At 40.7% G+C, this 14,158-nt stretch overlaps 1 protein-coding gene across 5 annotated transcripts in view; it reads right to left on the bottom strand.

Moving 5' to 3' along the window:
- The window catches only part of MARCHF8 (membrane associated ring-CH-type finger 8), a 123,641-nt gene extending 122,463 nt beyond the window's left edge, over positions 1 to 1,178 (bottom strand). For 2 of the 5 annotated variants that reach the window (XM_058542883.1, XM_058542884.1), the window contains exon 1: positions 589 to 978. The gene's annotated coding sequence lies outside the window, so the exon portion shown is untranslated. Of the gene's footprint in view, positions 1 to 588; positions 993 to 1,104 lie in introns of those variants that run through there. The other 3 variants (XM_058542886.1, XM_058542885.1, XM_058542887.1) reach the window with 3 other exon arrangements.
- Positions 1,179 to 14,158: the final 12,980 nt, after the last annotated feature.

The raw sequence follows: 14,158 nt of genomic DNA, 5'->3' as shown, positions 1-14,158 counted from the left end.
CAAGTCTTCCACTGTCATTCTGTGCCTGAGCAACTGAACAGCCCTGAGGCATGTGGTCTCGCTGCTATCAACATACTCGTAGTTCCCCTGGGACTGGGGTGCAAGAAAAGATGAAAAGAGAAAGGTCTTTATAGGAAATTTGGGAGCCTTTTTCCAGTACATATGAGAAATATAGTAAATGTCTAACTGCATGACATACAATCGGACAAAATCAAAGGAAAAATATAGAAAATTCTACATACGCAAAGGATGCATATTCCGAATCTCACCAAATTAACACACAAAACACGTCCTCAACTCCATAACACCACTTCCCAACCTGTGCTCTCTGCGGGCCCTTAAGGGTAAGCGGGGAGGGGGCCAGATAAAGGTTTCGTTTTTCTCTTTTTTTACAAAGCGGGCTTCCAGATAAGGTTTTAAGAAAAAAGGTTCCGATGCATTTAAAAAGCCTGAAAAAACAGGAATGGAAACCATTATGACTCTCTCTACTATGTTTTCTATTAAAAACTTCACCCCGGGGAACAAGAATCCAAATCGTGTCAGATGAAGAGACACACAGAAACTTGGCAATTAAGATACAATCTCTACCTATGCTTTCCCTGCTGCAGCTCCAGTGTCTGCAGATCTCTCTCGAGATCAGCCACGTCAGAAGTGGAAGGTCCTCGCAGGTCACCCAGTCCCGACTGTCATTTTACAGAAGCGGAAACTCAGGCCACGGGCGAGGGCTGACTGGCCCAAGGTCTCGCAGCCCGAGAGGGCAGGATTCGACGGGGACTCCACGCCGGCCGCCCAGGGCCCTCAGCGCCCAACGGAGGCTGCTGCGGCCCCGGGGGTGGCCCAGCTCCAAGAGCAGCCTGGAGCACCGGGGCGGACGGGCCCACGGCCCGGGGTCGCTGCCGCTTTTCGGCCGGCTCCGCGCCGGGCCCCCGGCCCAGGGCGGAGCGGAACCCGGGCCTCGGCGGCCGCCCCCGCCCAGCCCACCTGTCGCGGACCGCAAGCCAGCAGCCACACCCCCGGCCGGGGGCTCGGGGGGCTTCGGCGGCGGCCGGCGACAGCGGCTGCGCGCGGCGTGGGGACCGCCCGTCCCGAGGCCGCAGGAGTTACCTCAGGTGGGCGCGGAGCTCGCGGCTTGGCCGCCCCGGCCCGCCGGGCGCATGCCGGAGACGCGGACGCAGCAGGGCCGCAGCTCCGCCGCCGTGGAGCCTGTTTGCGCCCTCCGCCAGATGAAGCTGACTGGCCCGTCACGTGACGCGCGCGTCACGTGCTCGCTCGGGGGTTGGGCGGAGGCGTTGCCCTGCGACGACGGCGCGCTAGGGGAGGGACCGCGGCGGCGCGGCGGGGACCCTCTGCGCTCACACGTCTCGGCGGTGCGGAAGGAAGAGTCGCCGCAGCCTGCCCAATCTGGGTGAGGAAGGGGAAAGCCTCCCGCCACCCCGGCTTCGTCCATTAGTGACCGCCGAGTCTGACCGCATATATTATTAGGGGTTTGGAAGCAGAAGGGAACTTGGTGTGGCCTTGCGATGTTGAACTTGGAGGAAAAAAATGGGAAATACTTCGTTACCGAAAGCTAGCACACGAAGGGAGAGCAGGTGAATAAGCAATAATAGTTTGTTTGCCTTAACGAACACTTTTGTTTGCTGTAGCTCTCTAATCTGGAGTGAATGGCTGTGGCCACAGCCTACCTCCGCATCCACATCCCACTGTGAGGAAGGACTTCCAACTTTTCTTTTAAATTATATTTTATTATAATTTGCAAGGAGATTAGTCTTTGTACGTATAAATACAAACAAATCTAAGTGAATATTTGATTCAGCGTCCAGCTTTTGTCCACATCAAACTTTCCTGATCATAGCTCTGTCACTTTGTTTTTAATGACTATTTCCTCCAAGTCCAGTTTTCCTAGATCAAACTTTGCAGAAGTAAAGATTCAACCACTGCCAATTTCTCCCATAATATTCATTATAAATTGCTTAAAAGACTAATAGTTTGTATTATTTGTTAGTAAATTCATGAGTGAATTGTGAGCAAATACCCTCAAATATTCCAGAATTGTTCTGTTGTCCAGGAGTGATGTGTTGGATAATAAAGTTCCTCCATACAATTCTGATCACTTTGCATACTTGGCTAAGAGCAAATTGACAAGGTCAAAATAGTGGGTTGAAAATATCCTCCAGGACATTTTTTTTTTCATTTCTATAACACACCTAGAATGCAACATTACAAAGAGTAAAAAATACAGTGATACTTTTGTCCATTCTCATCTTTTACTATGGAAAATAGGCAAGGTAAGTTGCCACAACCTAATTGACTTTTTCTGCTGCTTCTGGCAGCAGATGTTTCATGAAGGCAAGAACAATATCTTCCGTTGGTATACCTTATGCCTAGACCATGCCTGGGAAGCTAAAAAGTTGGTTGATCTGTGGATGTGGAATCCTGCCATCCTTCTGTGGGAAGTGGCAAAGACCTTTGGTAGATCCAGAGGGATCTGTGAGTTAGTCAGTACTCATGGAGGCAATGCTAGAGTGAGGCCTGGCTCAGCCATTACTATCTAGGCAATTTACTTAACCTTTCTGAGCCTCTTTCTTCATCTATCTAAAAGAAATATCTGCTTAATAGAATAGTTATGAAGATGAAATGAAATAATGCTGGCACAACACTTTAAAGTGCCCAACACACACAGTGCTCAATAAATGTTAACCATATATGGCCTTTGGCAAGAGGGTATTGGAGATGTTTCAGGTTCAGTTCCAGACAACTGCAATAAAGTGAATATTGCAATAAAACAAGTCACACAAATTTTTTGGTTTCCCACTGCATATAAAAGTTATGTTTATACTATACTATAGTCTATTAAGTGTGCAATAGTGTTATGTCTAACAAAAACAATATACATACTTTAATTAAAAAATACTTTATTGCTAAAAAATGCAAACCACCGTCTGAGCCTTCAGTGAGTTGTTATCTATCTGTTGGTGGAGGGTCTTGTAAAAAACACAATATCTGGGAAACGCAATAAAGTGAAGAGCAATGAGACAAACTAGGCCTGTGGTAGTCTAGGAGTTCAGAGTCCTGAGGGAAAGGGAGCTGACAAGTCGAATGTGTCCAGGTCCTGGATCTGGATTCTGGCCACCTGGACTGGAGTTGAGGGTAGGACTGCCGGCAAGGAAGCTAAGCACAACTGGGAAGTCTTTGCCTTTAGAATGGAAGGCTGCTAATAAGGGAATTGCTCATAGGTGACCAGCTGCTCACTCCAAGGGGAGTACTAGCCTTGTGGCAGCAGGTTAATTCCAAACCCTGTTTGTGGTGATGAGGACTCCTAATATACTACCTTTCCATTGCCTCAGCCCACGTAAGGAAATTGCTTGCCCTCTCCTAGAGTTTGTGGGAAAGAAAGAAGTCAGGCCTGAGCCAAGTGACCAGTGTTACCCCAAGAGCCATTCAAACCTGACTGTCCACCAAATGCCTGAACATATCTAACCATTTCTAGTTTTTTTGTTTGGGTTTCACTGCAAACAACAAAATGTATTGGTATGTATGAGAAGATATACTGCAAATGTATAGAACTCTATAATGGCATTCCATCTAACAGTGGATGTACTAGTGTTCCCACTAGAATGATGAATGTTAGGAATAATGCGGGACCTGCAAACAAAAAAAGAGGTGAACAATAGCCTACTAAGGTGCTGCAAAGCTATGATGTGGTAGAGCCAGCTTTGAATGTATGTTTTCTGATTCTAAGTCTAAGTACTTTTTCCTTTTTATTAATAATCATAAAAATGTGGTTTCACTATATTTCTTTATTCTTTCTTGATTTTGGCCTTCCTGTGGTATTAGTGCTGACAATTTTCCTTCACATAGTGTTTGGTATATTTCAAAAGTAGAGCCAACAGGATTTGCAGATTGATTAGAGGTGGATGTGAAAGAACAGAGTGCAGGATGACTGTGAGGTTTTGGCCTATACAACCAAAAGAATGGAATTGTCATTCAGATGGAGAAGAAGGAATATATAGTATATTTTGGGGGGGGGGGGGAAATCAAGAATTTGATTTTGGACGTGCTAAATTCTATATGCCTATTAGATATCCAAATGAAGATGTATAGTTAGCAACTGGATGGAAGACACTGGAATTTCGAGGAGAGAGATAGAGATATACATTGATTAGCCATTGGTATTTAAAGCCATAGGATCTCTGAGGTCACACAGAGCAGTAACTTTCATAGCTCTGACCTCAACCCAGGACAAAATACGTTTTACACACTGACCAAATACATGTACATAACTTTAAAGTTTCAAGAAGCAGATTTACCCTGCTTGTGTGTAATGCTCTATTTCCTCTTCTCTTCTATTTTGTTGCCTTTTTAAAAACTTCTCCTCCCAACTCAATTGATTTTTTAACCGAGTAATGGTTGTGACCTACAGTTCGAAAATCACTGAAAGTCACTGACCTAGGACATGAATTGCATAATTGCAGGGGTAAAAAAAGATCCAAAGGCTAGTCATGTGGCACTGTAGAGTAAGACTAGCAAAGAAAATTTAGTAGAAGCAGTGAGAGGTAAGAGCAGAAACAAAACAGAAGAGTCCTAAAAGCTAAGGGAAGAAAATGTTTCAGGGAGAAGGAAATGCCTAAGCGTGTCATTTGCTACTGAGATGTGGAGTAAAATGAGAATCCACCTTTGGATTCAGCAGCGTACACATCACTGAGACCTTGAGAACAGAGCAATTAAAATAAAGTGGTAGGGATGCAAGCCTGAGCGTAGAGATAATAGATGGTGACAGCAAGTAGATCTATTTCCTTTTGCTGTGAAGAGGAGCAGAGGAATGGGACAACAACAGGCAAGAGGGGGTTTCAGGTTTTCTGTTTAAATATTTACACGCTAATAGAGATGCTCCGGTGATGAGGAAATACCGATGCAGAAGAGAGTGACAACTGTAGGAAGGACATCCTTGATTGGCTGGTGGGTCATCCATAGGGAGGTGAATAAGGGGAGGGGGCAGGCAGAGACACAGCTGGCTTGGCAGATTTGTTGTTAGATGCATGTGGAATTTCTTTTCTGATTGTTCATAGTTTAATAAAATAAGAAGGTGAGAGTGAGGAGAGGGTTTGAGGAGAGAGGGGGTGAAGATCATTCAGGAGAGTGCTACATTCCAGCCCCAGCTCCAGCCCCAGGATTTCCCACATGGGTGATTGTGTGCACATCTTTCTGTCTCCAGACTTCCATTCTTGCCTCCTACAGTCTTTTTTCTACACAATCACCAGAGTGATTTTTCAAAACTTAAGTATGAAAATGTAAACCCCCAATATTTTCCCAATTCAGAATAAAACCCCAAGTTCCTGCTTATGAAGTCCTCGATGATGTAGCCCCTTATTTCCCCTTGTGCCCCTCACGTGCTTTGCTCCAGCCACCTGGTTTCTTTGCTATTTCTTGGTTTTTTCGGGCATAGAACACTTTCTCCCAGGTCCTCACTTCCTTTGTGACTTTACTTACATGTAACTTTCTCATAGTGGCTGTCTTTGACCACCCTTTCTGAAACAACCCTTCTATCTCTGTCACCCTACTCTGCTTGGTTTTTGTTCTTAGCACTTATTACCATCTGTGGCAGAGACATTTACAGCTCATTAAACATCCATTCCCCACCCCGATAACTGTTGCACGTGACTAGCTCTGACCGATGGGCTGTGAGCAGAAGGGCGCATATACACTTCTAAGCAAAAGCATTTAAGAGCCAAAATGCAACCCTTCAGCTCTCTCTTCCCCTGCTGCAGCAATCTTGGAGACCACATGTTGCATTGGCAAATCCACACCATGGAAATAGCCTGAATCACTGAGTTGTCCCATCAGGCAGCTGCCATGGGAAGTTGCCTGGCCTACTGGATTTTGCATGAGTGAGGAATAAACTTTATTGTGTTAAACCACTGAGCTTTTGTGGTTAATTTGTTACCATAGCATAATATAGCATTTGTTATGGTCTGAATTATGTCTCCCAAAAATTTATATGTTGAAATCCAAAGCCCCAGTACCTCAAAATGTGACTGTTTTGGAGATAGGCCCTTTAAAAAGGTAATTAATGGGGCCAGCCTGGTGGCGTAGTGCTTAAGTTTCCATGTGTCTTGACATGAGTGCAGCCATGTTTGGCCGTTCCATTAACCTACAGCCACCAGCACACAAAGAAATATAAAGCTGCTTTCTGTGTGGTGGGAACTGGCCTTTTTCCTGGGAACTGGCCTTTCTCCCACAGAGATAGTTACAATTTGTAAAAATTTCAAGGTCCTTTGGGCGTCATAGCCTGGGACAGACTGGCCATCTGTGCCGGGCTGGGACGATAACCAGGGTAAACAATGCACGTACACAACTACTGGGCTGGGGCGATAGCCAGGGGTCTCAGTGCAGATACGCCACTGATAACCATTTGTGCATGGGAACACCGAATGCTTGCTCTGTAAACTCTGTGACTGCTTATATAAACTGCTGGAAACTGAGGCCTGGTGAGAGTTCCACTTGTGGAAGGGACACCTTGCCCAGGACGTGTGATCCCAGCTGTGTTGATTGACAGGACTCTCCCAGCAGTGGGGCATGGATGTTGTGAGTAACCGATCTGATGTGTTCTCTTTTCAGTCAACCTGGTGTTTCTCTTTTCAGTTGATTTGTGTCATTTCCCTTCAGTCGATCTAGTGTTTCCCTTTCCGATCGATCTGATGTTTTTCCCTCTTATTATATGACCTATTTGAATCTTCCACTATCTCAGCCGATCTGGTGTTTCCCTTTCCGATGGAGCTGGTGTTTTTCCCTCTTATTATTTGAGCTATTCGGATCTGTTTGGGGACTATCACCTTTACTATCCTCTATATAATAAAATATACCTTCAGTCCATTTGTTTGGAGTGGAAAGTTTCTTTTACGTCTCTGATCGAATCCTTGAACCTCTCATAACAGTGTGCTCCACTTTGGCGGCCTGGGGTTCTCGGGTTTGGACCCCGGGCACGGACCGATGCACCACTCATCAAGCCATGCTGTGGCAGCATCTCGTATGCAAAATAGAGGAAGATGGGCATAGATGTTAGCTCAGGGCTAATCCTCCTCAGCAAAAAGAGGAGGATTGGCAATGGATGTTAGCTCAGAGCCAGTCTTCCTCACACACACACACACACACACACACAAAAAGGTGATTAAGGTAAAATGAGATCATTAGGGTGGGCTCTAATCCAATATGATTGATGTTTCAGGATAAGTGCAATTTTATACAATTTCCAATATTCACTATTTTTCTTTTCTTGATTTCCATTTTCTCTTTTCTTTTGGTTTTCTGAGTTCTTTTCCCACGTTTTAGATTAGATATAGTTTGTTTTTTTCTCTTTCTTGGTAACATAGACATTTCTGCCTTAAGTTATTTCTAGAAAAAAGAATATAGCACTATTTTCTAGTAATTACAGCTTTGACTGTGTTGTGAAAATTTTAATAATTACTGTTTATAAGTGTTAGTGTGCAAAATAATATATTCTAGGATTTTTAAATTTAAGTATGAAGAAGTTATTAGTCTTCAATTATTGTTACAATTTAATGACAGCATTTTACAATACAGTAGTTCTAAGAATGTAGTGTTTAAATTTTCTTTTTCTATTTTACATGGATTTTCTTGCTCCTAAAGTGAAATTTTTATAGAAGAATCACATACTTGAGAAAATATATATTCCCTATTATTTGTCCCATTTTATTCTCTACAAAAATGTTAAATCCATCTTGTTTTTCACTGTTGACTTCTCCTGTTATGTCTAGTTAAGGCATTTACTACCTAGTCTATTACACTTCTTTTTGCATATATCTTTTTAAAGTTTTTTTTTACATAAACTATTTTTTGGAATTGTTATAGATTTAGATTTTTAATCTAAATAGTTTTAGATTTTGCATAAGATTTGCAGGTACTACAGAGTTCCCATATATGTCACACCCAGTTTCCCCTATGAATATTTTACTATAGTATATTAATATCCATGCTTTATTCAGATTTCCTTAGTTTTTACCTAATATCCCTTTTCTGTTCCACGATCCCATCCAGGATACATTACATTTAGTCATCACATGTCCTTAGGCTCCTCTTGGCTGTGATAGTTTCTCAGACTTTGTTTTTGATGACCTTGACAGTTTTGAGTACAAGTCAGCTATTTTGTAGAATGTCCCTCAGCTGGGAATTGTCTAATGTTTTTCTCATGGTTAGGGGTTGTGGGATTTTGAGAGGAAAATCACAGAGGTAAAGTGCCATTCTCACTACATCATATCAAGAGTACGTACTATCAGCATGACATATCACTGTTGATGTTGACCTTGATCACCTGGCTGAGATAGTGTTTGTCAGGTTTCTCCACTGTAAAATTACTTTTTCCCCCTTTTCCATACTATACTCATTGGAAGGAAGTCACTAAGCACAGACCACAGTTGAGGCATGGGGAGTTATGCCCCTCCTCCCTGAGGAAGGATTATCTACAGAATTCTTCTGCATGAAAGACACGTCTCTTCTCTGTCATTTTTAAATTGATTTAATCATTTATATAAGTATAGACTCAGATATTTATTTTGTATTTTGAGTTATAACCCAATACTACTTTATTTTAGTGCTCAAATTGTTCCAGGTTTGCCCATTGGAAGCTCTTTCAGTTGCCTGCCCTGTCCTTCTGACATATCCCACTATTTTATCTGACATATCTCACTATTTTAGATTTTCGGTGTGGGCTTTTGGGTTTTTTAGTACTTCTTTAATTTCTGGCTCTACAAGAAGTCTTATATATTTCCTGTCCCAGTCCTAGAATCAGCCATTTCTCCAAGGAAATATGGTATTGTCCTTTTATTGAAGTATGGTATTAGAAATCAAGATCTGGGTGCTAGTGTGCTCTTTGCTACTAGAATGTTGTTGCTTCTAGGTCCTCTCAGCTGACACAGCAATGAAATAAATCCATACAATTAAATATTATTCAGCAATAAAAAGAGATGAGCTAAAAGTGAAAGATTGGTGTAATATTTGTGTATATCTTTCTACTTCAGGTGTTTCCTACACAGCAAGATGTTGGATTTAATTTTTTGATTCTACCTGTAACTTTCTTTTCATGACTTGTCTATTAGTATTCATTCCCTCCTTTATCAACCCTTTTCTTCCCTTAATGTCTTTGTTTTAAACATCTACTATAAGTACTTCTATAGGCAAACATTGGTTTTGGTAAAATAGGACTGAATATATTTAAATATTAAGAATGTGATTATAGGGGCCGGCCAGGTGGCGCAAGAGGTTAAGTGTGGGTGCTCTGCTGCAGCAGCCCTGGATTCGCCAGTTCGGATCCTGGGCATGCGCCAACGCACCGACTGGCAAGCCACGCTGTGGTGGCGTCCCATATAAAGTGGAGGAAGGTGGGCACGGATGTTAGCCCAGGGCCAGTCTTCCTCAGCAAAAAAAAGAGGAGGATTGGCAGATGTTAGCACAGGGCTGATCTCCTCACCAAAAAAAAAAAACAAAAAAAAACAAAAGAGAGAATGTGATTATAACAAAAAAAAGCTATATAGACTAAAATCTCAACCTTATTGTTTATTTCCTATTCTATGTATATAATAAAATGTTTGATTCTCTTCCTGAGCAGATATGAGCTTTTGGTCTGATCTACTATCCCTGCATTCTCTTCATTAGGATTTTGTCCTTTACATTTTCCTTCCACCCCAATAAACCTTAAATTCTCATCTCTTTTGGAATCTAATCATTCTTTTCAGCAGACACTATAGGTAGTGGACCCAATCTCCATTTCCAACCTTTTTCTTCCTTGCTTTAAACTGTTATAATGAAAAGGCTAAAACCTTGATCTCCCTGTTACTCTTGTAATAGGGTTCTGGTCAAAGTGTCTGAGCAGGGAATCCCTTCCTAAATAAAGAGGTAAAGCCCAACTGGGAAAAAATACATACGTATTTTCTCCTAGGCATCTCTCTCATCATTTCCCCCATGTTCCTACTAATTACCACTTGTTACTCTTTGAGAGGTTTCAACTTAAAGAGCAGTGGAGTAGATCAGGTGCCTCTGTTGCATACTTGCATAGCTCCACGTACTTTTCCTTTATAATATTTATCAAAATTATAATTAAATAATGACATGGTTAGTTGTTTCAAGTCTACCTGCATTGCAATGTAATCTCCATCTGTCTAGTTCACCTGTATTCCAAACAACTAATTACAATTCCTTGCACATGGGAGGCATTCAATAAATATTTGAATGAATGATTTTGCAAAAGAGGATTACCTGATAAAGCACTATCACCAAGTACACAGAAATTAAGCAATACTTCTACTTTTATCCTTGGCCCCTACCCACGCTAATCAGTCACATCTTTACTTCATAGCCATGTACAAAATCATCAAATATTTGAAGAAAATCAGCAGCACAAAAGAAAGAGGTTAAGAGTGAAAAATCCAAGAAAATGACTTGAAAAAAATTCAATTAAAAACAAAAATTTCAGTTTCCAGAAATAAAGCTGACTAGGTTGTTTGAGCCACTCCTCAAGCTGAAACTGCTGGATAAGAATTTTAAAATATGTATTCTTAAAGAATCAAAGAACTGGCAAGATGCTCAGGAATCACTGGGCTAAAATCTAAGTGAAAGCACACATCCAAAGAGATAAGCAGAGCCCTGAAATCCTGTCTGTACTAAGTGCATGTGCCAAAGTGATGGCTTGGCAGGGCCAGGGAGGCAGAAGTCCAAGCTCAGTGTCATCCAAGGGAGACCCACTCCTCCCCAAAGCTGGGATCTTACTCCACCCTCTCCCCAACCCCTAAAGCTTCAAAGAAAAGTACCTTGGAGCTGGCGGGGAAGAAGCTGAGGAGGGCATGAACATGAGAGAAGTTGTCAACTAAAGCCAGTCACTGGAATGACTCAAGTAGAGATAGTAAGCACTGGTAAAGACATGAAACAGAGGAGGACTCGCAAACTGTTATGGGTAGAGATAAGTTGGTAAAAATCACTTTGGAAAATTTGTTAGTATTATCTAGTAGGTTGAACAAACACAATGATCATCCTACGATACAGCAATTCTACTCTTAGGTATAGACTCAAAAGAAATGTGTATACATGTGCTCCAAGAGACATGTACACAAATGTTCATAGCAGCATTATATATAATACCCAAAGCTAGAAACAACCCAAATGTCCACCAACAGTGGATGGACGAATAAACTGTAGCACAGTCATACAAAAGAATACCACAATAAAAATTAAATACAACTATATACAACACCAATAAATCTCACAATTAACACTGAATGAAAAAAGCCAGATAAAGACTAATACATACCACACAATTCCACTAGGTAAAGGATTTTGTTTTTGTAAGGCAGAACTGTAGGGATACATGTTTAGGTGCTAAAACCATAAAGAAATGCAAGAAAATGACTATCATAGAAAGGCAGGATGGTGTTACCTTTATAGAGGAGGGGGTTGGGATTGGGAAAGGGTAGGAGGTAAGAATGGGTTCTAGGGTGCTGGCAATGTTTCATATTTCTTACCCTGGGCAATGGTTACACAGAGATTTGCTTTGTGATAAGTCACTGAGCTGCACATATTTTGTGTACATTCACTTCTCTGTGTTTTAAATTTTTTAAATGGTTAAAAGTGAAAAAAAATCACAAATAGAAGATCTGTCTAGGGGACCAAACATCTAACAGAATTTCGATAGGAAGAGAACAGAGGCAATGGAGAGGAGAGATCAAATTCTTTTTAATGGAAAAAAATCCCTGAGCTGTAGAAAACGTTGAGACTTCAGAATAAACAGACACACCAAAGGTCAAGAAAAATGGATGAAAAATGAATGAAATTTCAGAAGCCCAAAAACTATGAGAAAAAGCTTTAAAGTCTCTAGAAAACAAAGAAAACAACAAACCACATTACTGACAAAGATATAAGTATTGGATTGGCATTAGGATTCTATCAGCAACACTGTATATATAGAAGTCAGTCTTCAAACTTTTGAGGGAAAAGACTTCTAGACCCAGCCAAACCACCAATTAAATGTGAGGGCATATGAAGAACAATTTTATACACGCCAGCAAGGACTCAGAGTTTCTGTCTCCTAGGCTCTCTATGAAATTTTGCTCAAGGATCCTGAACCAAAGAGAAAAAAGAAATATTGTTGTGGAAGTTGGTGAAATTTGAGTGGGGTCTGTAGACCGGATGGTAATATTGTATCAATCGATACTGATTTCCTTTTTTGGAGCATTGAATGGAAGTTGTATAGGAGAGTGTCCTTGTTCAGGGGAAATACACTGGAGTATTTTATGGATGGATTGGCAAAATGTCTGCATCCTACTTAGAAAAAGACTAATGATAATGGTTCTATACTCCCATAGAGAGTATAAATATGATAAAATATTAATAGGTAAGGAATCTGAGTTAAAGGACTTATGAGAGTTTTTACTGTGCTTATAACTTTTTGTAAATTTGAAGTATTTCAAAATAAATTATAAGATAATTAAAACAGACTAAATTAGAACAGAAAGCAAGTGATTACATGAAGAATATCTTCAAGGAGAATAATTCCCAATAAACAAACTATATGATTAAGAACCCGCACATTTTTAATCTAATGATAAGATGCAAGTACATTTTATTTATGACATTAAAAAAAAAGCAACTGAAACAGAGAAAAACAGGAGCTGTACAAAAAAGGGATAAAACATTAAATATGGCATAATTTTGAAGAAATGAAAGAAAGGAAAATTCATTTTATCTATATATTCAATGACATTGGATTCTGGAAAAGAAAATATCATACCATCACACTATTTGGATCTTCAATCAATATTATTTCTATAAATGTTAATATTTTAACTTATTTGTTGCTTTCAACTTTTAAATCAACCTAAAAACAAGGCAGAAAAGACTATGACAACACTTAAAGTTGATAGATCACTAAAGAGACTTAGCACATTCTTAAAGTTTTTTCATTCATTCAACAAATATTTATTGAGGGCTTACATGCAATGTTTGGGAACAAGGATGGATAACAGACGGACAGGACAGCAACTGCTGCTCTCATGGACTTGCCATCATGTGCAATTCACACAAGGATCACACAAATGTCAAAATAATACTGTGGTAGATTTCATGAAGGAAAAGAATATGGTATGAAGAGGAAGGGTACTGACTTAGGGATACATCAGAAAGTAATGATGGAGTTAGTATCTGAAAAAAGAGTGGGTGTTAACAAGGGGAACTAGCTGGGAAAACTAAAAGTCAGGATGGGCAAATCCCAGAAGGCCTGTGGAAACAGTGCAATATGAGGCTAGAAAAGTAGGGGTGGCCAGACCACAGAGGCCTCATGAGGAAGAAGGGTTAAGGATTTGGGTATTTATTCTAAGAACACAAGAAGTCACTGATATATTTCAAGCATTGATGTGCTCTATTTTTTGGTTCTGCAAGCTCACTACAGTTAAAGTGTAGAAAACAGGTTATGAAGGGCATAAAACTAATTCAAGGAGCCCAGTTAGGAAGCTATTGCAATAGCTCAGGTGAAAGCTATGGTAACATAGACTAGGGTAACTGCAGAGGAGTGGGTGAATTTGAAATAACTACTATAACTAACTGATTGTTATAGACTAAATGTATGTGTCTTCTCCAAATTCACATGCTGAATTTGTGACTCCCCGTGTGACTATATCTGGAGTAAGGAAGTAATTAAAATTAAGTGTAAGAGTGTGGCCCTGATCTCAGAGGATTAGTGTCCCTATAAGAAGAGACACCAGAAAGCTCCACATGTGCACACACTGAGGAAAGGCCACGTGAAGACACAATGAGAAGGCAGCTCTCTGAAAACCAGGAAGAGAGATCTCACCAGAAACTCACTCTGCTGGACCTTAATCTGGGACTTCTAGTCTTCAGAACTGTGAGAAAATTAATTTCTGTTGTTTAAGCCTCCCAGTCTGTGGTTTTTGTTATGGCAGCATGAGCAGACTAATACACTAATATAAATGCGGAGTAGACTATTGAGGTAATGTGTTATCACACTGAATTCCTCACCTGTAATAACGGGGTGTCAAAAAATAATGTCTAAATATATTGGCTAGTGTTATGATGATAACCACCAGAGAAACTAAAATAGAAATTATTAACAGAGATTGGGGGGAGGTCTATGGTAAAATTT

This window comes from Diceros bicornis, chromosome 6, assembly GCF_020826845.1.
Source record: "Diceros bicornis minor isolate mBicDic1 chromosome 6, mDicBic1.mat.cur, whole genome shotgun sequence".
NCBI classification, from domain to species: Eukaryota; Metazoa; Chordata; class Mammalia; order Perissodactyla; family Rhinocerotidae; genus Diceros; species Diceros bicornis.
The sequence above is the reverse complement of the archived record's forward strand: the minus strand, read 5'-3'. Positions and strand labels throughout refer to the sequence as shown.